Here is a 26,982-nt window from a genome sequence, read left to right on the forward strand (position 1 = left end):
CTACTCTGATGATTGCAGTTAGTAAATGGTGACATCCATGTGTGTTACTGACTTCATATCCCTCAGAAGAGATATGTCACAACAAACCCTGTTACACCAGCAATTTTCTCAGTTTATCACAGCAATATGTCAATATTGGCCCTGTGTTTGTGCCTCTGTCCCCCAGGTCTGTCACTCTGTGTCCATATGTCATGCAGTAAGAGGTGCATATGTACAGTATATCATTATTTACTGACATCATTCCTGATATCAAGCCAGTGATATATCAGACTGCCAGACATGTTATGTATAGGAGGCCTTATATTTGAGGACAAAACCTGAACATTCTGTTGTAGTCTGTACAGTAGTGAGGTTTGTGCACTTATGGTGATTGTTTACAGAGTGTCAGTAGTGTGTAGCAGTGTATTGTGAATATGTTATTTGGCCTGTGTACAGACTGGGGTAGATGTCAGTGTTCTTGGTCCTGTTCTATCTGATGTTGCATGCTGCTCTAGTTTCTGGTACCTTATCAGCTTATATGTTTGCAGGGCCAGACTGAGACATGTCCCATACCACAGTCAGGCATCAGACTACACTGTGAAGTGGGCCTGTATATGTAGGATTAGTGTGAGAGTGGCAAATGTTTTGTTCACACAATCCATTTACTGTACTATTAATTAGGCTTACCATAATGTGACTGTGACTGTGTTGAGATTGGTTGTGGATATGCACTTTCACACTGGTGTCTGTTACTTCATGCTGTTACAGGCCTGTACTGCCTGCTATATTTGCAATTACATGTGTATTCTCCCATAGGAAAATTAGGTTAGTGTTGTGGCAGTCTGCCTGTAGTTTAGACGGTGCTTGGTGACATGCCTAGCAGCTCAGTGTATTTACCTAGTGTGATGTTATGTCCAGATATTTGTCAGATATATTGTTGCCTGGCCACCATACTTGTGTATTTATGACAAAGCAGTGGGATACTGTGAAGATATATGCCACTAACTAGTGGGAAGTATGTGGGCTTGGGACCTCTGCTCCTCCAGTTAATATGTGTGAGGACAGACAGGAGGGTGTGAAAGCATCAACTGTGTGAGCTTATCTATTCCTGTATTTGTATGATATCACCATTTTCATGGCTGTAAACATCCCTTTTGTCAGGCTTGGTCCACACGTCTTGTACTAAGGAGTTCTAGGTATACCTCTCGACTGACAAGATTGTTTCAAACTGTCCATGTTTGTTGGTGATATTTCTGCTGTATTCCATAGGATCATTACTGTGATTTGTGTGGTTCATCACTATGAAGATTTTATGATGTCTGTTTGTAACTGATGGCGTACATGTCAGTTTCAGAGGAGCCTTCCTTCACAACATGTCTGTTGACACAACCCATGTTACTGTAGCAACATTCTACATTTATAACTGCAATACTTATATTACGTTCCCTTGTACTAAGAGGTTGAGCATTATGATGCTGAGGTATGACTAGACTACATGTTATGGGCATATATATATATATATATATATATATATATATATATATATATATATATATGTGTGTGTGTGTGTGTGTGTGTGTGTGTGTGTGTGTGTGTGTGTGTGTGTGTGTGTGTGTGTGTGTATATATATATATGTATATATATATATATATATATATATATATATATATATATATATATATATATATATATATATATATATATATATATATATATATATATATACACACATATATATATATATATATATATATATATATATATATATATATATATATATATATCCTTATGTGTAAACATGAGTGTTGTATTTACCTTCTTAGATGTATCCCACCATATCTATCTGATATGTGTATATTTAGATATAAAACATGACTGATTCAAGACTATTTTTACTAACAAGTAGTAAACAATTGTAGTAGTCAAAGTAGTTGTTCACTGCTATTCAGTATGTGTACTGACTGATAATGCATCAACTCACAGGTCTCCAAATATCTCCTAAACAATAATCTCCTCTCCAATACCCAGCATGGTTTCAAGCCACACCACAGCACTACAGCTGCTCTGCTCTCCTTCACTAACACCATCTTCCATCAAAATAAATGGCCTTTTCTCCTGTGCTGTATTTCTCAACCTCTCCAAGGCCTTTGACATTGTATCACAGGATCTTCTACTCTCTGCTCTCTCCAACCTTTCCTTCTCCACACCAGCCACCAACTGGTTCCACAGCTATCTACATGGTCGCCAGCAGTCAGTTGTCCGGGGCAATGATATATCCCCTCACCTCCTGGTTACTTTTGGGCTTCCCCAAGGCTCCATCCTTGCCCCCCTGCTCTTCTCCCAGTTCACCAATGACTTGCAGATCTCCACAAAACATGCCTTCCTCATACAGTATGCAGATTACTCTACTCTCATCTGCTCAGCCCCAACACTAACAGAACTGCATCAGATCACACAAGAATCTTTTTCTTCTGTCAAAAGATGGCTATTCAATGTCCAACTCATCCTTAATCCAAATAAGACCAAACTCCTCATCTTCCAACCCTCAAAATCTATCCCAACACCCCCACTTCAACATACAAGCAAAAGACAACATTTCCATTTCAACAACATCCCACACTAAACTACTTGGTGTACAGATTGACAACAAAGTCAAATTTGACACTCACTTAGCACTCACAATTAAAAAAGTCCACAAAAAACTGGGTTCCTTATATAGAAACTGCCAATACCTCACCAAACCAGCTGTAATCTCTACCGCAACTTCCCAACTAATCTCAGCCTTACTCTATGCATCATTCATCCTTACAAATCTTAGACACTCAGACCTAAAAACACTTAAAGCCTGCTATAATAAAATTGCTAAATTTGCCACTGGAGCCTCCCACCGCAGTCACCACTGTGTCTCCCTTACAGACCTAGACTGGCTCGAGCTCCCACAACTCCTAAACCTAACCCAACTTGCCTTTGCTCATAAACTTGTAAACCACCCTCTTAGAATCCCGTCACTTCACACACTTCTCCAACCTTACCACTCATCCAGACCCCACCGCTCCTGCAACAAAAATCTACTCTAAGTCACCAAAGCTAACAACTCTGCACGAAAAGTTCTATTTTCCTGCTCCATTTCCAAAATCTAGAACTCCCTTCCCACTACCATAAATACCCTCCCTTCCTGCAGTCTCTTCAAGACTTCACTTAAAACACACCTAAAATCTCACTGGCTTTGTCCTAGTCCAAACCCTGATGAACCCTCTCCTTTTATACCCCTCTCTCTGTTTTCCCCTGCATTATTGGTTAGAGATACTCCTCTACCACTACTTAATCTGCCAATTTTATTTTTAACTATCAAGAGGCTATTAATATTCTTATCCTCTAACTGACAGACAATTGCAGTACAATTAATTACTTCTTGTTATCTCTGTGTGTAATTAGTGCTTACTACTTAAATGTTTACACCTGATATGTGATATTGTACTCTGGTAAATTTTTTAACACTTGTTTGTCTGTAGCTTTTCTATAAGTGTGGAGTTTTTCTCCACTTAAATGTGAGATTGTACTCTTGTATATTTTAGTAACACTTGTTTGGCTGTATCTATTCCATAAATGTGGAGCTTTTCTCCCTGGGCCTTCGCTGAAAATGGACATATACCCAGTCGGACTTTCCCAGTCAACAAATGTAAAAAATAAATAAATAAATATTTGAAAAAGCAGCAGACATTTTTGCAGCTCAGATGGCATAGTGGTTAAGAGCAATGACTATAGTCTGGAGGATCCTGGGTTCAAGACATGCAAGGGCTGTTCATTTTGTTGCCAGGCAGAACAAGGACTGTTGGATACACAGTGGTTAAGGCAGTTTTGAGCGGTGCTAATGTACGGTTAAATGAAAAGGTGCTTACACTGTGTAGGTTTCACTTACCAGTGCACAAATCTGCTTGCATTTACATATAAGTAATGCTTACATCTGCTAAGACTACCTCAGCCCTGGTAACCAGTGATCACATTCCAGTCTGACAAAATAGCAGGGTAATGACATCTTTAATAAGTGCATTTAATTCCATGTACATAACATGGTATTATGTGCTGTCATTACAGTAGCAAGGGGTGTGAGTATTCTGTATGGGACACCTGAGTATACATGGGTAGTACCACGATCTTTTTTCTTTGTATGTGTTTCATACTTGGGTAGTATCCCAGGTTATTTGCTGTCACACTTGCATGTATTGTATCATTACATTATTACTTTTAACAGTGCTTTTCCAAGTAAGAGTAGATTGCAGATTGTAGAACTGGGACCATACACCACTGCATGCAAAGCTGGACTCTGAGTACTGACTATCATGGTCTTTGTGTTTGAGCTGTATGTTTTTAAATATCTCCTATTGGATATTGATCTGATATGTTGATATTAACTGTAGACTACTATGTTTTTAGGACATGTCATTGAGGACTGCTGTCATGTAGTAATGGCATGCCTATTAATTTCAGATGTCTATCTGTCAAAACATTCATCCTAATGCATAACCCGTTGGCTAGCTAATTTCTATCTCTCATCTGTACAGATGTACAGATGTCAGGTATCCATCTTGGCTGCTTAGAGGCAATCTCTGATTGACTGACACTGACATGTCTGCCTAGCCGTGTTATGAATGCCACTGCTAGGAATCCCCACTCTGTATGCACCACATGCCATGGATACCTCAACCAGACTACCACAGTCAACAGAACATACTTGGGTACAGGTCCCTAACCCAGACACTGGCCATGTTATGCAATATATGTTGCATGCATGTCAGTTAAAGCACTTCACTGGCCCTCTGCAAGAGAAAACCAGATGATTGGTTGTTGAATGTAACTGTCACCCTGTGGATCACTCAAGTGTCATCAGTTGATAGATGGCCTGCTGACAAATGTCAGGTGGCATAATACCAGAACACCCACATGTCCTACTCTTCTCATCTGTCTATGGACATTAGCCTGGTACACACCTAGGAACACCTACAGTTATGGACCTCAGTACTGACAAATGTGTCAGTGTGCATTACTGAGAATAACAGTGTCTGTGTGTTTGTAAACTTGTAGTTGAAAATACTCTGAGGACCTACTCACCCATTACACCCCCATTGCTATATTTAGAAATGGCTGCTGCTATAATTCACATTAAATGTACCTTGTTACACTCTTCACCCTATGGCTTACTTGGAGCTTGCAGTATCAGCATAACACTGTGCTACAAATGGGTAGATAGGAGTGGGTTACCCTCTGAGTCCTGGCAAGAGTGTGTGTGTGTGTGTGTGTGTGTGTGTGTGTGTGTGTGTGTGTGTGTGTGTGTGTGTGTGTGTGTGTGTGTGTGTGTGTGTGTGTATGTGTGTGCAATTGTGTGTGAGTGTGCATATTTGTAGGAAACAGCATTCTGAGGGCACATTCTCCAAATACACTAAACCGTGCCATACATTATAAGGGATGATGATGTTGCTGACATTAGGAGAGCCATGACAAACCCTCACCCTACTACCCCTGTGGCATGTGCAATAAATGCATATCCCTGTTGTAGGACTATTTAGATAGACAAGGGTTTGTATTGCAGTCCTGGTCAATGTGTAATTGTGGGTATGTCAGAGCATTATCATGGGTTTCAGTGAGTACAATATCCAATGTGGAGTGTGAGTGCTGGGTATACTGCAGGGTATACAGTCTTTACACCATGGTACCGCCAGTGCATGTCCCAAGGTCCACTGTATGAGGAACGCTGTCACCATCAACAATACAGGTAACTGATTACACTATCCAGCCTAATGATGCATGTGCTGTGTACAGAAACTCTGTAACAGTATGGACTCACTGACAAGGTAGTTAGCACTGCTAAACCCAGGTCTGTCAAATGTGGCTATGACTGTATGTATTTGACAATGTGTATATGACAGTATGTCATACTATGTATTGTACATTAACACCCAGTACATCCCCATTACCATACTGTACAAGGCCTGGTGATGTTCTTCACTTAACAGGAAACTCGAGACACACCTCACTCTAAAAGCTCTGTGGTGTGTGCAATTAAGGCCAAACACATTAGTGGCAATAAGCACCTAGGTAGTGGTTCTACTCTCTGCGTTGCCAAGTAAGTGTGTGTGTATGTAAAGGGATCTACTTCAGTTTGCAGAAAATATATGTCCCAGGAGATCATTTGTCCGAGAACTAACTGGCAAAAGGTAACATTTCAAAGCAGTCATCTTGTAGAAATACATTCCATCAAAATTAGTAGTGGATGTGTAAATGCCCTCTTCCCCACTGTACAGCTGTACAGTGATACTGGAGTTGGTATATGTACATGGGTGTGGTTGTTGTGGGCACAGCCACTCACATTGGGGTTATTGTTGTGCGTATCCCCTCGCTTAGTGTGCTGTTATACTGTACAGTTTATGTTAACAGGCTAAGTAGTTGTTAATCACACTATGTGTGGATCTACGCCACCCCACACCCTTCAAAGTGGGGGGCTGTGCCACCCAGACCAGCACACCTATGTTTAACAACTCCAGGATTGCACTACATTGGGGAAGAGGACATATACCCTGCCAGTACCATTTATCAATGACATTAAACTGGCGGACTGATTATTTACTAATGTGATGTTTTGGCAATTTGGTCTTGGTGGAATTACATAGGCCAAAATGAGTTCACTGCAAAATGAAGTACATACATGTGTACAGTATTCTCTACGTATTGCATAAACACCAAAGCTTTTGTGTGTGTGTTATTCACAAACATGTGGTGTGTGCCACCCAGTACACTTACCATTGTCCACTGTAGAAGAGCTGCTTACATCAGCCACCAAGCACTCACCTGTATACACCCCTTAGATGTATCAGCCATGTAGCACATGCAGTAACTGTTATACAGAACTGTTACTTGTGTTCAGCTGTACGCGGGATATGACACAGTCAATGTGTCACCAGAGTGCCACACCCCTTGTAGGAAAGGACAGCATACCAACATCCTGTTGACACATAGACACCTAAAACACAAACAGAATACATTATGGAGACCACAATCAGTCAGTGTTAATAACAGCTATAATGTATCATGGCTAGACAGCTACACACCCTGATGTGTAAACATTAGTCATTCCAGCTGACAACACGTGAAACAGCACTACATTGCAAAACCTTAGTACACTCACCCTATGCATCAGAATCATATTAGCATGTCCATGCATCTATGGTATGGATGACAGGGATGTGGCACAGGTATCATCATATGCACAGGATATGTTCTGGGTTTGCCAGAGGCCTAGCCTAAGCTGTTTGGTTGACATCATGTGTGTGGGTTAGGGAGTTCTTTATTAAATGGCCTGTGCAAACATGGTGTGTGTAGGTATGGAGGTGCCCTAGCTGTGTTGGTGATGTGTATGTGTATGCATGCACACATTTCTGCCATGTGGCTGCCCTATGCAGGAGTATGTTAGACAGCTGCAGACCATACATGGCAGGGTGTACAGTTCACCATGTCTGGCCATGGACATGGGAACTGTGCTTGCCAGGGGTTGCATGGGCACTACCAGGCAGAAGCCCAAATATGGTACTCTCCCCCTGATGATGACAATTGTCCACTGGATCTGTATCCCTTTTGGAACCAGCCAGGACCATGTGCTCATGGCCTGCTGCATTGTGGTATGGACAGAACCCCCCCTGCAGTGCTTTTGCTGGTACTGCCACTACAAAAGGGGCCATGTGTTGCTGCATGTCCACATAGACCTCCACCTGTGGTGTTGCTGACCTACGTCCACGTGGCTGATGCCCTACTCCCACCACATGCTCTACCACAGACACCACATGGTTGAGGATTTCCTCCACCTCACCCAACCATCTATCCATGACTTCTGCAAAATAACGGTGTAGTCATGTGCAGCAGGAAAAGTAGCTCTCTGGAGCCTCAGACTATCTTTGGTATAATAAAACCCTCCAAAAGCAGAAAAACAGTAAAAATACAACTGGCCAGTAGATCCAAAACTTCTGTATTGTAAAATCTCTGTCTCTGATGTCTCGGCAAAGAAGCCTTCAAGGAGTAAAGAACATCATACACAACTTGCCTAAAATACCATAATCAATTAACAGTCAATCAATTATATATTTAAATTAACACTCTCCAATTTAGCTCTTCATTTAACCCATTAGGGTACAACGTATTAAACAACTTCAAAATATATACTGATTGTTTGAATAAATACTGATTTTTAAGGAGAGATGCATCAACACAAGACACATTAACCTTTCCTAAAACTGTCCCTTGTAGCGCCTCACTGCTACCTTGATGGAATATTTCAAAATGTACTGCTACAGAGCTTTCCTCCTTTTTATTGTTGATGTCTGTTATGTGTTCTAATAACCTAACTTTAAATGTCCTTTTGGTCTCGCCAATGTAAAATTGGTTACAGGGACATCTGAGGGCATAAATAACAACCTCAGTGTCACAAGTAAAGTTATTTCATGTTTCAAAAGGAATATTATTAATCTTCAAAAAACTTTTTACCACAAATGTACAGGCTTTACATTTGCCACAGATGAAAGTGCCCTTGTTGTTGGTCTGTAACTTAAGTTCATAGATGAAATACAAAACCTTCCTTTCACTATAAAATTGTATATATTTTTACCTCTTCTGTAAGAGATTCCCAATTTCTCATTAAGCCATGTGGACACATTTTTCAAGGAACACAGATAGTTCCAATAATACTTTATTTGCTGTAGAATTTCAGAGCTGAAACAGCCAAATGTTGTGACAAAATAAACAGCATATTTGTGATCGTTGTCCATCCTACAAAAATTACCTGTTAACTGTTTGTTCACATCATAATTCCCCTTTTCATAATTACTATTTAAATAAAAATGTTTTAATTTATCCCAACGTCTCTTAGTCAAATCTTTACTATAACCTCTCTTGTTGAACATATCAGCAGTTCTCCCAAATTCCTGTTTAAAATCATGTATATTGTTGCACAGCCTGGATATTCTAAGCATTTCACCATAAGGTAATGCTTCCAGGGTGTGCAAAGGATGACAACATTGTCCATGAACAAACTGTGTGCCTTGATCAACATCACAAAGATGTTGTTTATTTTTGTTACATTTGGCTGTTCCAGCTCTGAAATTCTTCAGCAAATAAAGTATTATTGGAACTATCTGTGTTCCTTGAAAAATGTCGAGCCAAGGGACAGTTTTAGAAAAATGTTAATGTGTCTTGTTTTGATGCATCTCCTTAAAAATCTGCTTTTATACAAAGAATCAATCTATATTTTGAAGTTTAATACATTGTTCCCTAATGGGTTAAATGAAGAGCTAAATTGGAGAGTGTTGATTTAAATATATAATCGATTGATTGTTAATTGATTATGGTATTTTAGGCAAGCTGTGTATGACGTTCTTTACTCCTTGAAGGCTTCTTTGCCGAGACGTCAGATACAGAGGTTTTACAATAAAGAAGTTTTGGATCTACTGGCCAGTTGTATTTTTACCATCTTTGGTGTAATGTTCCATACATGCCTGTGCCTCCATAATGGCCTGAAACATGCATCTGGTGACACCTGTTGTGGCACTTCTTCCAGGGGCATGACAGCTAGCAGCCCTCCTATGAGCACCTGTGTACATTTGCCTGTGTGGTACCTTGCCGGTCTTCTAGCTATGGCTGGTGTGTACAGACACACTTGCCATAGTCACCACACTTTCCTGTTTCATGCCACCACCCGCCAACTGTCCCTCATCTATGGCCATTGATGATGGGGTATCTATGGGCATTGTAACTGTGTGCGGGGATGGGGTGGATAAAAGTGGCATGTTAACCAATGGCACAGATTCAGCCCCTGACAACCCTGCCTGTACCTCTCTATGCCTATCATCATTGTCAGAGTCTGTATGGACAATAACATCAGCCTGCCTGCAGGATGGACCCTGACCCACCTCACCACCTGTGAGTGGGAGACAAGAAATGTAAATTAAGACCTGTACATTATGGTTTACTTCTACACACACACACACACACACACACACACACACACACACACACACACACACACACACACACACAAACTTACTTACAAGTGAGGTGGCACAAAGATATTACGCATACCTCTCATTACCCAACAATCATCATGCATGGCATATGTCACTCAACAGCATACACTGCAGTCATACTCAATCCTTGTTACCAACATTATACATCTCTGTAATGCATGACTTGTGTTAGTAGGTGATGTCCCTTCCCCTGGAACACACTACACCCATGTACACAGTATTGCTGTGCACCTGTATAGCACACTGGCATATAGTGTGCACCATACCTCACAAGTCTACACACCATTGCTGAATGTGTATATGTGTGGCAGTGTTTACTCTGTTGCTCACAGCCCCTATGTGCTTGTCTGACACATACCTGGGATGATATGAGGACTAATGTCAATAATTAATGCCTGTCCTTTGATTTGCATATCTCATCATCAGCAGTACATGTATGTGCAATAAAATCTGGTTACATTGACAACCTTTAAAGCTTAATGTGGATATGAGGAGTGTACACACCCTTGTTGACATGCCAGCCTCTTCTATGATATGCAGTGGGGCCACAATACTACATTTGTTAACATTACACACACCTGATATGTGACATATGACATGTGCAATCCAATGCAGTGTCAAACAAATGTGTTAGTCATGCAGATGGTGAATGAGATACAGACAATATGTGGTTTGCATAAGTGTGCACACCCTTAACACAATAGTTTGTTGAAGCACCTGTTAAGTGAACTACAGCAGTCACTATTCCTGGAAGGGGTATACTAGCATGGCCCATCTTCACTTGCCGTTATTTGGTCACTCTGGCCTACAAATGTCCTCCAACTCTGCCAGATTGAAAGGTCAGCTCATGTGCACAGCCCTTGGAGGTCACACAGTGGCTTCACTATTGCTGTAGAGTCAGGTTATGTCTGGCACAATTCATAACCTTGACTGTGTTCAGATACAGCCATTCTTAGCAAGCTATGCATGTATGCTTCAGTTTGCTGTTGTATTTCAAGCTGACACCCCACCCCATCCTCAGCCTTATTGCAGATGTTTGACAACTCTGGGCCACACATGAGTGTTATTTTGCAGTATTCCAAATTCCAAACAGCATGTCTACCAGCCTAGTTCCAGCTAATGAACAGCAAATCTAAAGGTGTACACTGGCACCAGCAAGCTAAATATTGTGGATGGTGGCCCTGAGGTGGAGTGAGGTGCTGCTTGTGCACCACAAGTATATTTATGAATACTGTCTGTAGGTTTGAGCCTTGGTCTCATGACACCATTACACATTGCAACACATGCCTTTGGGAGATTTGATGTTATGCTTATGCAAACTGTACAGAGCCCTGGATGATGTATCATATGGGGCAACTCCTCCATCTGATTGCCCTAACCCATAGGCCACACTTATGTAGAATTCAGGCAATTGTCAACACAGGTACTGCACAGGCAGTACTTGCTAGACATTCCTGTAAGTCCCTCAGTGTTGCTGCATGTTTCTGGGCAGCCTCCATGACCAGTTTGCAACATGTTTTGTCATCTGTTATGGATGGGCATCTGTTTATTTTCCACATCAATGTTGTCCCATACTTCATACACATATACATGACTGTCTGGACTGTTTGCCATGGTATATGCAATGGTGAGGTAAGGCTAGTTTTCCCACTCCTGAGTGCTACATTTCATATATGGGATCCATTTCATAGTTGGTAAGATGTGTGCAAGCCACAGCTGCCTCTGTTGCAGGTGAGTGGGCAAATCATGGACATACTTCTTGGACAGCAGTCCATTACTTGGTGTGACATTGAGGCCCTGTACTTGATGGAAGGTGTGTACTCAAGAAAAGTGAATGCTGTCAGTACATCACAAGTTGCTTCCATGAAATGTTATTTGGAGTGTATGCACACATATGCTTCCAGAGTTTGTTAACGTATGTATTCCCCATATTTGTTGTCCTAACATATGATTCCATATTACACATTCATTGCTCATGTTAGGATCACATTATAGGTTGTAAAAGGTGTGGAATGTGGTATTGTGGTTTGCCGTTGTTTATATCAGGAACTGTTGCCATTGTAATAATGGTGTATACACTGTTGTAGCCACTGTATAAGGTTAATGTTTCAGACATGTCCCTACTGTAGGCCATTTGTCCCACCATTATGATCATATCTGTCCACACATCTTGCACTGACAGGTTGTTATGTATACTGCAGGACTCTTACATACCCTTCAGATATGCCACCACCGTAACCACTGTGATGCAGTGCAGTTTAACACCAACAATAAGTAAACATTTACAGCATGCATTATGGTAGGTGTGTAAAATGTGTTCATGGCAAACAGCATGGCCATAACATGGCTGGTGTATTGGCAAACCTGAACAAAATAACTCCATACTCACCAGCTACAGGCTGCTGCCCCATATGTATACCAGAGATACCTAAATAGTTGCTGAGATAAGTAATGTCAATAGCTACACCTGTGGCATTGGTACAGGGCGGGAGCAGCATTTCAACACAATGATAGTACAAACCCACAATACTAGAGATTATGCACATCTGTTCAATACTACACTGCAGCAACAGACTATCTTATCTGACATATGCATGCAGATATTTTACAGATGGAAATGGATAAGCAACAGTGATCTAGGAATGTGCCCTGTTGCCTTACCTGAGTGCTCCTCGTCCATTGTATGGGTGGCACCCACCTCCACAATGCTGTCTTCACACTGCTGGCTTGTCTGATGGGTGGGTGCCCCAAGGCTGGTGAAGAGCTCCTCAGCATGTGTCAGTGGGGGCTGGATGGCATGACCCACACCTGTGGCTAGCTGGTCCCTCCTAACTGCAGCAGCACACTGATGGGTGTGGAAGATCAGATCTGTGCACCAATGTCGCACCTGCTCATAATTCCGGTTGTGCAGGCCGATATCATTTACCCTGTGGATGGCCTTGTTCCACAGGGCAGTCCACTCCTGCAGATCCTGGGCCCTGTGGCAGAATAGTGTGCCATGATGCATGATGAGGAATTGGATGATTGCGTCATTTTCAAGGTTCATGAACACTGGCAAATGTTCCTGGTGCATTGTACCTACAAGACATAAACAGGAAAAAAGGTCACAGGACCTCATACGGTTGTCCATGTGCACATCAACAGTGGATATTACTTGCAAATAATTCAGACTATACCATAACACTGTAAGCTATCATGGCTTTGACATCTTGCATTACACTCCTGGCCCTGACCTGCACAGTTCACCCAATGTTGGACACTTAATGGCATAATCCACTATTCACCATTCATTTCTGTGTAGAGGGATGACAGTGGCCATCTTCCATGTGGATGGTGTGTGGCTAGTGGCATACCTGTATTTGGCTGTAGTGTGTGATGGAACTGTGAACACATGCCTGTGTTAATGTAGGAGGAAAACTGTGATGTTCTCATGTCCCATGGCAACTTGCTGTTGTTGCCATCAGTTGGCGCCATGTCCATGCTCACCATTAATGCAGGCAGGAGTTTGGTTGATGTGCATATCCCCCTGTACTAATGTTGTAGACAGGGTGCCACTGTTCCCACCTATCCTGTCTGATGCAGGTTACCTGTGTCCATGGCATGTGTGTAAGAGGTGTGCTTTACCCCCAGTAAAGGGTGACTTGTGTTACTGGCTCTGAGACTGCATACATATGTGGAGTCATGGTTGCAATTGGCCTTGGTGGTTTGGATATGTCTGATTTCTAGTCATAGCCTTACAGGAAGTCACCTGTGAACCTACATGCTTGCTCAGATAGAGGTGCACTTGCTTCCAAGTTGTGGTCTGCACCTATGTGTCCCTGTACAGCCACTATAGCAACCTATTATGTGTTTTGTGTCTTTCTGCTGTCCACCAATGAGGGTTACTCTATCGTTGGTGGAGGATGGTTGCACAGGTCAGGTACTGCTGATTCCATATAGCTACAGTGGATATAATGTGTACACACCCCTGTTACAATGCACGGTACTTGGGCAATTGGAACATGACCCCACAAAAGCACATGTCAACACAATCCCCACCTGTGATGTGTCCTATAACCTGCTCAGTTCAATAGGGAGCATAACAACCTGTCCTGTGGAAACATATGGGAATTAATACTCGTACAGTACACCAGTTGAATGTGTGTACACACCCTTACACTGATATGTTGTGTAAATACCTGCTGAGATGATTACAACATCCATTTGTCTTGGTTTGTACTCTAACATCATATCACATCTTCACTTGGCAATGGTTGCTCACCTTCCTTGAAACAACTTTGTTTCTTTTTCAATATAATTGTACAGGTTATGGGTCACATTTGAGGTGAGAAATGTTTTGACATAACTTTCTGTGGTCTCATTGGCATACAGCACACAGACCTGGCATTCCAACAGGGGTGTGTACACTTTGATATCCAGTGTATATGGGTGTTGATATAGCTGTTAGTGGTATGCATGGACAGTGGGTCATAACACAGTTGTATACTTCTCTGATTACTACGTGATAAACATGCCTACTGTGGTAACCATATCAGTGTCATGGCAATGCAACAATCAGTAGCAGTACACATTTTATTTTGTTGTATGCAGTGCAGTGATATTACACACATGTGCAACATGTACATCCTATTTTCTGGAATGCTTGTGACCCATGTTATTACTTCTTTGCCTTTTAGCTGTACATAAGCATACATACACATGCTCAGGGGATACCTGGTATATATTTGTGTTCTATATCATTATGGCACACTGTATTCACAGTCTCAACCTGCTATACCAGGACTTCTGGTCATTAGTCCACATCACTGGGTGACAAAACAGGGAAGTCAATTTTGATAAAGTATTAATATCGCTGCCATAACACAAGTATATGTGTAAGTAACTACAGATATCTGTCACAACTGTGAACATTGTCCAGCAGAACACTGTACAGTTGAATGTTTTAATTCAATATATCACATGCAGTTTAACACACATATCTGCAACAGTTCTTTACTATGCTCATGCCCTATATAGGTATCCTAGATTTACAATACAAACATTTATAATAGTCATATTCACATGTAACATATGGATATGGTGACCATCCCATTTACTGGCCTAGCAGTGGCACAGACTTGACTGTTTGGCAGACACTCTAGTAGTTGCCATATGTGAGCTGTCCTTTTCCAGGGTGTGTCAGGCTCCTCAGCTGTGACACAACCTTTTAGAGCATCACATGTGGACAAAGCCTAACATGGGGGGTTATATAGAGACAGATTGTAGATATGCCTATTACAAACCTATGAAGTTTGTTGCATGATACATTTCACATTACCAAGACTGTTCTGAAGGTGGTGGTGTCTAAAACTCATGTGTCTGTCATTACTTCTTACTTCCATCTCCAGCTATTTGACAGACTAATATAGATGTTTGGAGGAACAGAACAAACACTATGATGGCTAAATCCTGACATTCTGTGAAGATCTGCACAGTTGACAGGTATGGTCCACTGCAGACAGAGCTAGATGCTATGTCCATAGCGTTTGTTAATCAGGGCATCATTACAGCAAGTATTGGTGGCACATCTACATCTTTCTTAACCATCTATCCCATTATTGCAGACCAAGTACTACATTCAATCACATGCTTACATGTTTCACATACCTGGTTTATCTCTAGGTTCCTTCTGTGTACAAGTTGTCTTCTTGTTTCTTTTTTTTTTAGGTTTTATGTGACTTCTATTTTTTTTTGTCTCTCTCTCTCTGTCTCTCTCTCTCCACTACTGGGATCGAGCTGGTTTGAATAGGTCGAAGCATGGCTTTTGTAGGTGATACTCATGTTTAGGTGATGGCCTCTGCACCAGTTGCTGTTCCCCATTTGCTAATTGCATGCAGGCAGCTGTGTAGTTCTTCCAATAGCCAATGTCATAGCAACCCACTACTATAAATAACTACATCATGTGGGTATTATCCCTCTACCTTGCCTGTATGGAAGACAACCTTCATGTGTGGGGGCAGCAGTGTTACAGACAGCAGGTAGGAATACCTCTTTACAACAAGACTTGTGGACACAGGCCACCTACATGTTCGTATAAGGTTCCAGACCTAGAGACAGTTTGTGAGTATTATTATATGCAATGAATACTGCTAGTTTTACAGGGTTTGTGTGTACATGCTAGTTTTGCATGGAATGCTGTCTGTATGCATAGTTCTCAACTGTGGAGTTATCCCCATGATAGCTAGAAGATTGGCTATGTTTTGTCTGTTCCCCACACAGGTCTTGTCCCTGACATATCAGTGACATTCTCTCCGCTGATTGCTATCAGTTCATGGCAACATCCATTTGTGTTTCTGACTTCATATTCCTAAGTAAGGGTATGTTGCTACCAATCCTGTAGCACCAGCAATTTTCACAGTGTATCACAGCAATATCTCAAATATGGCCCTGTGTTTCAGCCTTTGTCCTCCACTTATATACCAGGCTTTGTCCAGATTTCATGCAGTAAGAAGCTGATAGGTATGGTCTATCATTATTTAGTGCTGACATTCCTGCTATCATTCAACTGATGTTGTGGACTCCCATACAAGTTGTGGGGTAGGGTCCATATACATGAGGGCTACAGCTGGACAAAACATGTGTGACATTGTACAGTCTGGAGGTCAGTGTATAGAGAACACAGTTATACACCCTTGTAGGACATTTTTGGGGGGAGGGGTATTAAATGTTTTTAACCTAGGCTGTTACAATATGTGAGGAATACCAGTAATAAGAAACATAAAGGCATATGACTGTACATTTTCACACATTTCACCATGGGAATACTGGTGGGCTAGTCTTGCACACAGTTCTGTTTGTCAGTGTGATAGTGATGTTTTAAGTTAAGCATTGTTATGTAATGGATGCATTTACATTGTGACAATTGATAATTTTGCCCTAGGGGTTGACTATAGAGTGTAATTGGAGGCTGTTGAGCTACATCTGTAATTATAAGTGTTAATTGATTCTTGTCTTCAAGGCAAGTGTGTTTTTTATTGTTGTATTACTTGAAGGCAGCTTTAGCCCAGGCAGCAAAGTATGTTATTGTATGCAGATTACTGTATCTTATGTTTTCTTTGAGAGTTGCATTAATCAGTTATGTATTTCAAACACCTAAATGCTATAATAAATGGCATAAACAACTGAAATAGTAGAGAAATAAACATTTATATATATGCAAACTGTGTGGTGTCATGTCCTTTGCATTGTGCATAGGTATAAGTTTCATGCAACAATTCTCATTTGTAGGAAAGAATCAGACACTGGCCATTTGAAAATATGGCAACTGTAGGAATAATAGCTGTTTGATATTCTGTGCACCCTACATATATAAATACATTTTCCCTACTGTTGAATGACTGTGTTGCATGATATGTTTAAGAAAACATCAAACACGTCCATGGCTTAGTGGTAATTTGCTGTGGCTGTGGTGTGCAGGATCCTGGGTTCAAGTCTAGTAAGGGCTGATTATTTTGTTGCTGGGCAGAACAAGGGCTGTTGTATACTGAGTGATTAAGGCACTTTTAAGAAGTTATAAGTGGTTTGCATGGGTTTGCGTGGCGGTAAGCAATGCTAACTTCTGGTTAAATATGCTTACAGACAGCTAGCCTGAAAAGTGTTTAATCTCTGTAGGCATTGCTTATTGCCATGTAAATAGGCTTAATCCCACTTACTAGTGCTTAAAAGTGCTTACTCCCACTTACCCCCATGCTAATTTCTTTAAAAGAAAAGAAAAAAGGGGTGATAGGAAAGTGGTGTAAAAAGGGGGCATGCAAAGAGAAATACAATAGGGAAAGTAGCTAGGGATGTGCAGGACAGGTGTAGAGAAGGTCCATAGCTGTTTGTTTCTTTTACAGCAACAGCTGTGCATATATACTGAAACTGGAGGTATATTTGGACACTCAAACCCGCTGACAGAGGGGTGAGGACAACAATAATGTGTTGTGCAGCCAATTAGACCAGATTGCATGTGTTCAGTGGACACATGTGCAAAAAGAACAGCTATGTATAGGGCGAGATTTTTTTGGGGAACAAAGTGCTCTTTTTTAGGTGAGAGTGGGATGTTGAGGAAGGATAGTAGGTATATTTGAGGAGGTAGTTTGGGTAGGAAGACAGACAAGACAGACAAGACTGCATACATGGGTGGTATATGACACATGTGGGGGGTAAACACCTTGGACAGGAAGGGATGTTTGGAATTCAGAAGCCCATAAGCCTGCAAATGGAAGCAGTGGGACTGAGGTCTCTACCCATGGAGTGTCACCACTGCACCTTCACGACCCCAAAGGTGGCTGTGCTGGGGCCTGAGCAGGAGGGGCAGGCTGACCCTCTAATTGCACCATGTGGCCCTCAAGCTGGCATAGCAGATCTCCAAACTCCTTTCGGAGCTCGCTATGCACCAAACCCCGGACCTGGCTTCAGGTGACAGTATCCTGTCTGTGTCCACTCCTGGGCGGTGGCAAGCCTTATCCCCTGAGATGGTTCCACCCGAAGTGGTGCAGGACCAGCAGATGAGTAGGTCCTAGGGTGGGTCCCAGATGTGCTGGGGCCCGGTGCCACAGCCAGATGAGGTGGGAGAGGTGGGTCCACTGGGATCAGCATTCCCAAGCATGCTATTGTGTTACAGTTTTAGAACATATGTGGGTTAGTAATAGTCAACACAATCCAGGATTAGTTATAACTGCACTCATAGATATTCCCCTTAATCCAAAACAACAGATTTGGAACAGTTGCATAGCAACCAGAACATATGCATATATGGAACCATAGTGGCCATTACAACAGCATGCAGATGATATTGATAGCAACAGGCCACCAATGATGGTATTTTAACATGGAACATTAATAGAAATACATTTCAATATTTGTTGAACAATAGGACATATGTCCCAACAGTAGGTGAGTTGCAGATATGATGGGTGGGAGAAAGAGATGTCAATTAACAACTTGTATATCCTTGCAATACTCACAACTTTAATGATCATATCAGCAGTAATTTGAAATCTGCTTAATATCTGCTTTGCTACAGAAAGTTTCAGAGTGAATTTCAGAATTACCCACTTAGGAGACTGGCCGACTATTCACAAATGTCATGCTCAGTCCCATGAAGGACTGCATGGGAAGTTGCTTATTGTGGTCCTGATAGCTTGATTCACAAAAACTGAATCATACCACTGTCAGTACTGCAGACAAGCAACATCACATATGATCCATTTAAGAGACTGCACACAATGTGTCTAAGGGATGGCAGTTCTATATTCCTTTCCCTCCCATGACTTTCACTTTACCAGTTCCCAAGGAGTGGCTGGTGACCTTTTCCAGCAGAAACACAAATGGCTCAAATATTCCCCCTGATTTACTAAACTTCCATGCAGGACTAGTTTAGTCCTGCACAGAAGCGCCCATTTAGGAGCAGGATGGCAGCGTGCCATGCATAATAATGAAGGCACTCTGGCCGAGCTCCTAGGCTTACTCAGAGCATGTATGAGTGCAGGGGGCATATCTGAGAGCAGAGCTGTCAGAATAAACATGCCCCTGCAATGTCGAACAGCAGAAGCTGTTAAGAAATGAGTGAGATCACTCACAGCTGTCCCCATAGCTCCACCAGCAGACGCCACACGTGCATAGCTCTCAAGTGTACCTCATTATGAGGAACGTACCTCATTTGGGGTCTTAAAAAGTTCATGTTCCTCGAAGTTCCCTCAAAGTTCCACATTGAATGACTAAGTCACACATTCAGTGTTAGGAATTTTTTTAAGTGAAATCCATTGTAAATAGAAATTAATAATATTAATTTATTAAAAGATCTTCTCTATCCTGTGGTAGTGGTGCTGCGGTAGCGTTGTCGCCTCACAGCAAGAGGTTGTCCCGTTTGATTCTCAGCTAGAGCGTCTTCTGTGTAGAGGCATGCGTGAATGGGCGTGCCTTTGTTGAAGGTTGTGTGTCAGGGCTGGTAACTTGGCACGTAAAAATCCACTACCAAACGTTAGTGGACCGGAGTTCCGCTGTGGTGACTCCTGGCCGGGATAAGCCGAAAGACACAACAACATTAAAAGATCTTCTCTATAAGTAAAACCAGCATATTTTAACCATCCTATGACCTTCCTAGTTGAAGTTGTTAGTAAGCCATTAGTATGTGTTCCACATTTTGCCCATTTGTTCCACATTATGAGGGCTAGTGTTCCTCATTTTGGACATGGAAGGTTGAGAGCTGTGCCCACGTGTACAACAGTAACAGGACATATAAAATAAAAGAAGAAACCCATCTATAACTTTAAAACACTGTTCAAAGCTAACTGTAGGTATGCGGGTGTGCCCATCACTTATCTATGGTTAATGTAGCTGAAATAGCAAAAGGAGGATTAAAAGCAGGATATGTGCAAAGAAAGCAGTACAGCAATATTGTAGTGGGCAGAGCAGTCGCCTCACAATCAGTCAATCTCGGTTCGAGTCCCACCGCAGTACATTCCATTTCCATGTCAAAGCACTGTTATGAGCAATACATTTAGTTGTATAACCTAATAAATAACATGTATATGTGAACTGGAGTAGTAAGCAGTGTAATGAATGATAACCCCATACACTTGTCAAATCCACCACCTATGACTGTCAAAAATAGATCAATAGTAAGGATAAATAAGCACGACTAAGCAGGTGTAAGTCTGTCTGCACGACATGAAGCAGTGCATACACAGAGTAAGCAATAGTGAGGCTAACCATGTGTAAGCGGATGTCACCAGAAGTTAGCAGTACTTACCATCGAGCAAATCCGCTGACAACTCTGTAAAAGTGCTTCAACCACTCCATATCCAATGGGCCTCATTCTGGACAGCAACAAATTAAACAGTCCCTGCAAGGGCCGAACCCAGGAGCCTGCATACCATAGGCAATGTGATTAACCACTAAGCCACCACAGATATACATAACCCTGATATTTCCACAAACATAGCATCCAGTAATACCATTCAACATTACAGGACATGTAGCTGACTATGTAGATGTATGTGTATATATATATCTAACTAAATAGATATATACCTCTCCCTCTCTGTATTACATATGTATACATATATAGACATACATACATATAAATATCCACATATAGATATATACATGTGCGGACATCCATACATCTATATGTTGGATAAATATACAGCAATATATATATATATATATATATATATATATATATATATATATATATATATACATATATATATATATATATATATATATATATATATATATATATATACATGCATACATATACATATATATATATATATATATATATATATATGTGTGTGTGTGTGTGTGTGTGTGTGTGTGTGTGTGTGTGTGTGTGTGTGTGTGTGTGTGTGTGTGTGTATGTGTGTGTGTGTGTACACAGATATATATCTATGATATGAGACAGCACATAAGAATGATATATATGACCACAGGCACAGCCAATGGGGGTGAGGGGTCCCGATCAACATATGTGTTACACGTACCAATATCTCCCCCCAGCCAAACAGGTGAAACATACAAACAAACACACAAACTAAATAAAAAAATGATTCCCAACCCACAGGCAGGATACTACCAGTGGGAGAAACATTGTGGACCCGCTAAGTCTAATCTACAAACAAAGACAATAACGTCCCTTGGGGGCAACCCAAAAATTCTAGGATATTTGGATTTCTGCCATTACACAGATGCATCAAGGCAGGGCGCGTCTGCACCCAGACTACAAGGTTGGGAAAGCTTGATGATCCATGGGGCAAGACAATGTACATGATGGGTCCCGAGATGTTAAGAGTGGACAGTGTGTAGTGGTGTGGTTAGACCTGACCTGCACCCAGAGAAAGGATGAGTGCTGCAGAGGAGGAGGGGGGGGACTATGGGTATGAAATTATGGGTCCAGGTGTGCAAGTGTTGGATGGACCAGTTTTAATCGGACCGCCTTGTGGATGTAAGCAATATTGTGAATTGGGCAGAGCTATCACCTAATGAGCAGCCATTCCCGGTACGAGTCCCACTGCAGCATTTTCTATTGTAGATGGCAAGGCACGTCATAACCAGTTTTGTTGGTGCAAAACCCACTAAATGACACCAAATAACACATGGCTGCAGCTCCTTACTGTAGGCATGTAATCCATTTTAATTGGTATCACAAGTTATTATTGCTGTCCTCACCTCCACCCAGGGGTGTGAGTGTCCAAATCTACCTCCAAACTCAGTGTATATGCACAGCTGTTGCTGTAGAAGAAATGGCCAGCTGTGGACCTTCCCTTCAGCCTTCCTGCACATCCCTGGCTATTTCCCCTATTGTCTTTCCCTCTTTGTGCCCCTTTAACACCACTTACCTATCAACCCCTTTTTTTTTTCTTTTGAAAGGTTAAAGTTACAATTAGGTGACACCCTCTTCGCCAACTATATTGGCAGAATCTAGAACTCACTACCCACATCTATTACCTCAGCTGTCTCAAAGGACACATTTAAAAAACACTAGAAGGAACACCTCAAGCACGCTTGGATCTGCACATGCTCACCACCTGGCTAAATCCCCCCCTACACTCTATACCCTTACATCAACTACTGAAACTAACACCTCTTTTCCTGCCTCACATACATATCCCAACATCTTTTAAACCTCCCCTATTGCTCCCCTACCAATTAGTCCCACAACCTCATATACAGTTACAATGTCATCCCCTCTACCTACAAACCTACTCCTTCACTATTCACTTCTACTCTACCACACAAGTATGGAATAACTAAATCTTAACCTGAATACATGAGTGTATCCTATCCATAGCTGTTAAAATGGAATCTAACGTCACCTTAAACCGACCTTTGTCAACCGTCATACCTGACATGTAAACTTTTTTTTTTTTTTGCAATCTGATTTTTATTAGCATTTTTTTAAAGATACAAATACAGAGTTAATTACAAGTCACACAAAGCAAATAGGCTCAAAACGAATAAGTGGATATACTTAGTAAAACCTGCTTAGGCACAAGTACAGTCATTCCTATATAACAAGAAGAAGTATTAACCCTCATTATACAAGTGATTAGGAGATTAACAGAATGAGAGGTAGCAAATTCAATAACCAGTGTTTATTATACAGGTATGAGGATGTGTATCAGAATGCCTAAAACCTATTTGATTTAACTATATACATTATGTACATTCGACTGTCACTGAATGATTGGGTGTCAGTATAAGGAAACTAGATGTTAGTGCTTACACAAGGGTAGGAAAAGATGAAGTAGGAGGGTTTCTGTTTGTGGTCATTCAAGGGTTAAAGCAGAGGTTGAAATTAAAGATAAAAAGTGTTTGACACAGAATTAACACACCGAATGAATTAGAGGTATTAGATACAAGGAAAAGAAAAGGAGGCCCAAATGAGTAAAAGGGGAGGATGGAAATCTACCTAGGAATGATATTAATTAAGAGCATCTAAAAGGTTATTCCAGTATTTTTGGAAATAACTTATTTTCTTTTTGCTTGTTGTCTTTAGTTTACTTGACAAAACATATTTAACAGCCATCGACTGGAAGTCCTTCCAAGACATTTTGGATCTGTCTAGCCAGTTTAATGTAATGTAAGTTTTGAGTTGCACACAGAATGTCAAGATAATATGTTTAGTTTCAGACTTAAATGGACTTGGATATATATTTTATAATGCCATTTCCCAGGATAGGGTTGACTTCATACATCCCATTTTCTCAAGTCGTGCTCTCAGGGAGCACCATAGTTTGTACACGTTTTTACAGGACCAAAAAATGTAGAATATGTCTGCCACTGAATTAAGGCATGTTGGGCAGAGAGGTGAGGTGTTTGGATTAATTTTATTTAGGAATGACGGCGTGTGATAGGCATGAGCTGGGTATAGATTAGTTTTTTGAAGGGGGTTAATTTTATTGTTGCATCAATTGCATCAAGTTTTTGGCTAAGCATTATTTCCCTGTTTTGTCCATCCCGGTACTTAGAGAATAATATATTGTCTTGGTGTTTTATTTTTTTAGTCTATAGGTTCATAGGTTCATAGGTTCATAGGTTCATACTAGGCTATCTGCCCAAGGGCATTTATAAGCCTAGCCTTGGACTGGCTGGCTTTTGCTAGTTTAGATAAAGCTATGCCTATTATTTTGCTGTTTTGTTGCTGAAGTGTCAAGAGGGGTATATCCTATATCCCCCATCCATTCATCAGGTCCTCTTGAACAAGGCCAGCAGTGCTCTGCCTCCAGCCTCGGTGCTCTGCTCCACACAGCATATTTTTTTGTTCAGCATAGGGTGAGTCTCTGGGTGATGAATCTGTCCCTCCAGCATGTTCTATTAACACCAGTGTCAAGGTTTAAAGTCTCCGCCTTGTGGTTCTGAGGATCTAGATTTTTGAGGTGAAGCATCATAGACATTGGAAAGCATTTTAGTTTTTAATAGAAGTTGGGTTATTAGTGTCTGGTACAGCTGGTATTCCAGGGGGGGTAACTGACATCTTGTCAGTGACCAGAGATATTAGGTATAGTATTTATTTAATGATTATATAGTATTTTGTATTGACTGCCAAAGAGGATATGATGACATTAAATGGTAAGTCTTTAATTATATAGAAGTCCCACATTGTACAGTCCCTGATGAGAGGGTAACTATCAAGATTTAGCATGCTGTTACTCAATTTAAAGTTAGGATTTAAGTGGATTGGTTGGGCCATCGTTACAGAGTGCCGCAAACCAAGGGATGTTATTAGGTTTTGGAACCCACTGATATTTTTTATTAATATAGGGTGAATTTTATATTCTTTGAGAGTTTTAATGTTAAGAAAGATAATTGCTCTAGGTTTGATGTTGAACGCCTTTATATGCGCATTGTAGATTTTTATCCATAAGGGGTTCCAGTCATTGTTTGAATGTTGGAAGTTAGCTATATGTACAGTACAACTGGCGTTTATTATATGGTAGTATGTTAGAAAGTCCAGAAGGGCCAAGCCTCTTCTTTCTTTGGGAAGTGTAAGTTTGGTGTAGCTGATTCTGACATTTTTAGGGTACCAAATAAATTTCCCCAATGTAGAATTTATTTTCGAGAAAAAAGTGTTTGGAATGTTTTGATTAAGGGCGAAGAAGTGAAAAAGAAATTTGGGGAGAATATTCATTTTTATAATAGCTGCTTTTGAGATGAGGATTTGGTTTAGACTCTTCCATCTTGTGAGATCTTCAACGACTTTAGAGAATGTTTTGTACAAATTGCCATTAATTAGCTGTTGCTGGGGGTGGGCAAAAGTTATACCCAAATATTTTGTTTCTGGAATAAAAAATTCATTGTGACCAAAGGGGTTTAGCGGGAAGATTATTGATTTGTTAGGATTGATGGCATAATTTGAGATTTGTGAAAATTTGTCTATAGAACTTAGAATTTTCTCCAGTTCTGTTGAAGGGAGTTCTAAAATAGATGTTTAAATCATCTGCAAAGGCGGTGTATTTCACTAGTACTTTATATAAGTAGATTGAGTGGTGGAATGTTTTCTGATTTAGTTTTAGCAATAATACTTCAAGATAGATATTAAATAGGTAGGGTGACAGTGGATATTCCTGTCTTGTACTGTTTATAATTTGAATTGGTTTGGAGTTTTATTTTGTTTATGTTGAGAGTAGTAGAGGCCTTAATGTAAAGGGTTGTAACCATTCTGATGAATTCATCAAGGATGGAAAAGCGTTTCAAGGTTTTAAAGAGGAAGTTTAAATTTACCCTGTCAAAAGCTTTTTGGGAATCAACAGAAAGTGCATATTTGGGGGATTTGTCGTGCTTTGTTATATAGGTTATAGCTTCAATAGATAGAGTGTTATCCCAAACATGCCTATTGTTCATGAAACCTAATTGGTCATGGGATATAATATGTGGTAATATGCTTTTTAGTCTATTTGCTAAAATAGATGATAGAATCTTTATGTCAAGGTTAATTAAAGCAATTGAGCGATAGTCATTAGTGCTGAGGTTGTTGTTGTTTGATTTTTGTATAAAAATGGTCTTGGAGTTGTTGATATATAAATCGGATATACCAAACTGAATTATGTGGTTATAGAGTTTAAGTAGTATGGAGGCAAGTACTTGCTTATAGGTTTTGTAGAATTCTGACACATAACCATCTGGTCCAGGAGCTTTACCTGGTTTCAGCTTGTTAATGGCCATCAAGATTTCATTCCTGGTTATAGGTGCCTTTAGTAATTTAATGGGAGTATCAGCTATTGTTGAAAATTGTAATTCATTTAGGAAAAAATCTTGTAGGCCTTCTTACTCAAGTGTTTGGGGTCCATACATTTCCTCATATACTTCCTGAAATACCTGTATGATTTCCTTATCTGTGAAAAAGGAATGACCCTTATGAATAATTTGTTTTAGTGTGGTAGGTGGGTGTCTGACATTTATTATCATAGCCAGGATCTTCAAAGGCGTTTGCGCCCATTCCGCATACTTATGGATGAGTCTGGATTCCATAAGTGAGTAATGACTTAGGTGTAATTCATGTAGTTGTTTTTGAATGGTGGTTATCTGTTTCTCAATGTCCAGAGAAAACTTGCTTTGCAGCTCTGATTCTAATTTTTTTAGTTCTGTTTCTAGTGCCATGGAGCATGATTTAGATTGTTTTTTGATTAGAGAGGCTTTTTGGATAAGGGTACCTCTTAAGGTAGCTTTGGTTGCCACCCATTAAACATCTAGAGGTATAGTTCAAAGGATGCAATTGTCTGTGACAGGAACTCTTGAATTTCTTGATGGAGAGTCATGTTGTTCAAAAGGTTGGATTAAAGGACCAGTTTGTAGGGATGTGATTCTCATAGTTATGTTTATAGCTATTTAAATGTAGGTTAATTTTGGCATGGTCGAAAATAGTTCTGGGGTCACTGCAATATATTATTTCATAGGAAGAGAAAAATGCTGA

The sequence above is a fragment of the Protopterus annectens genome, chromosome 6.part0 (assembly GCF_019279795.1).
Source record: "Protopterus annectens isolate FY-2018-M chromosome 6.part0, PAN1.0, whole genome shotgun sequence".
NCBI classification, from domain to species: Eukaryota; Metazoa; Chordata; order Ceratodontiformes; family Protopteridae; genus Protopterus; species Protopterus annectens.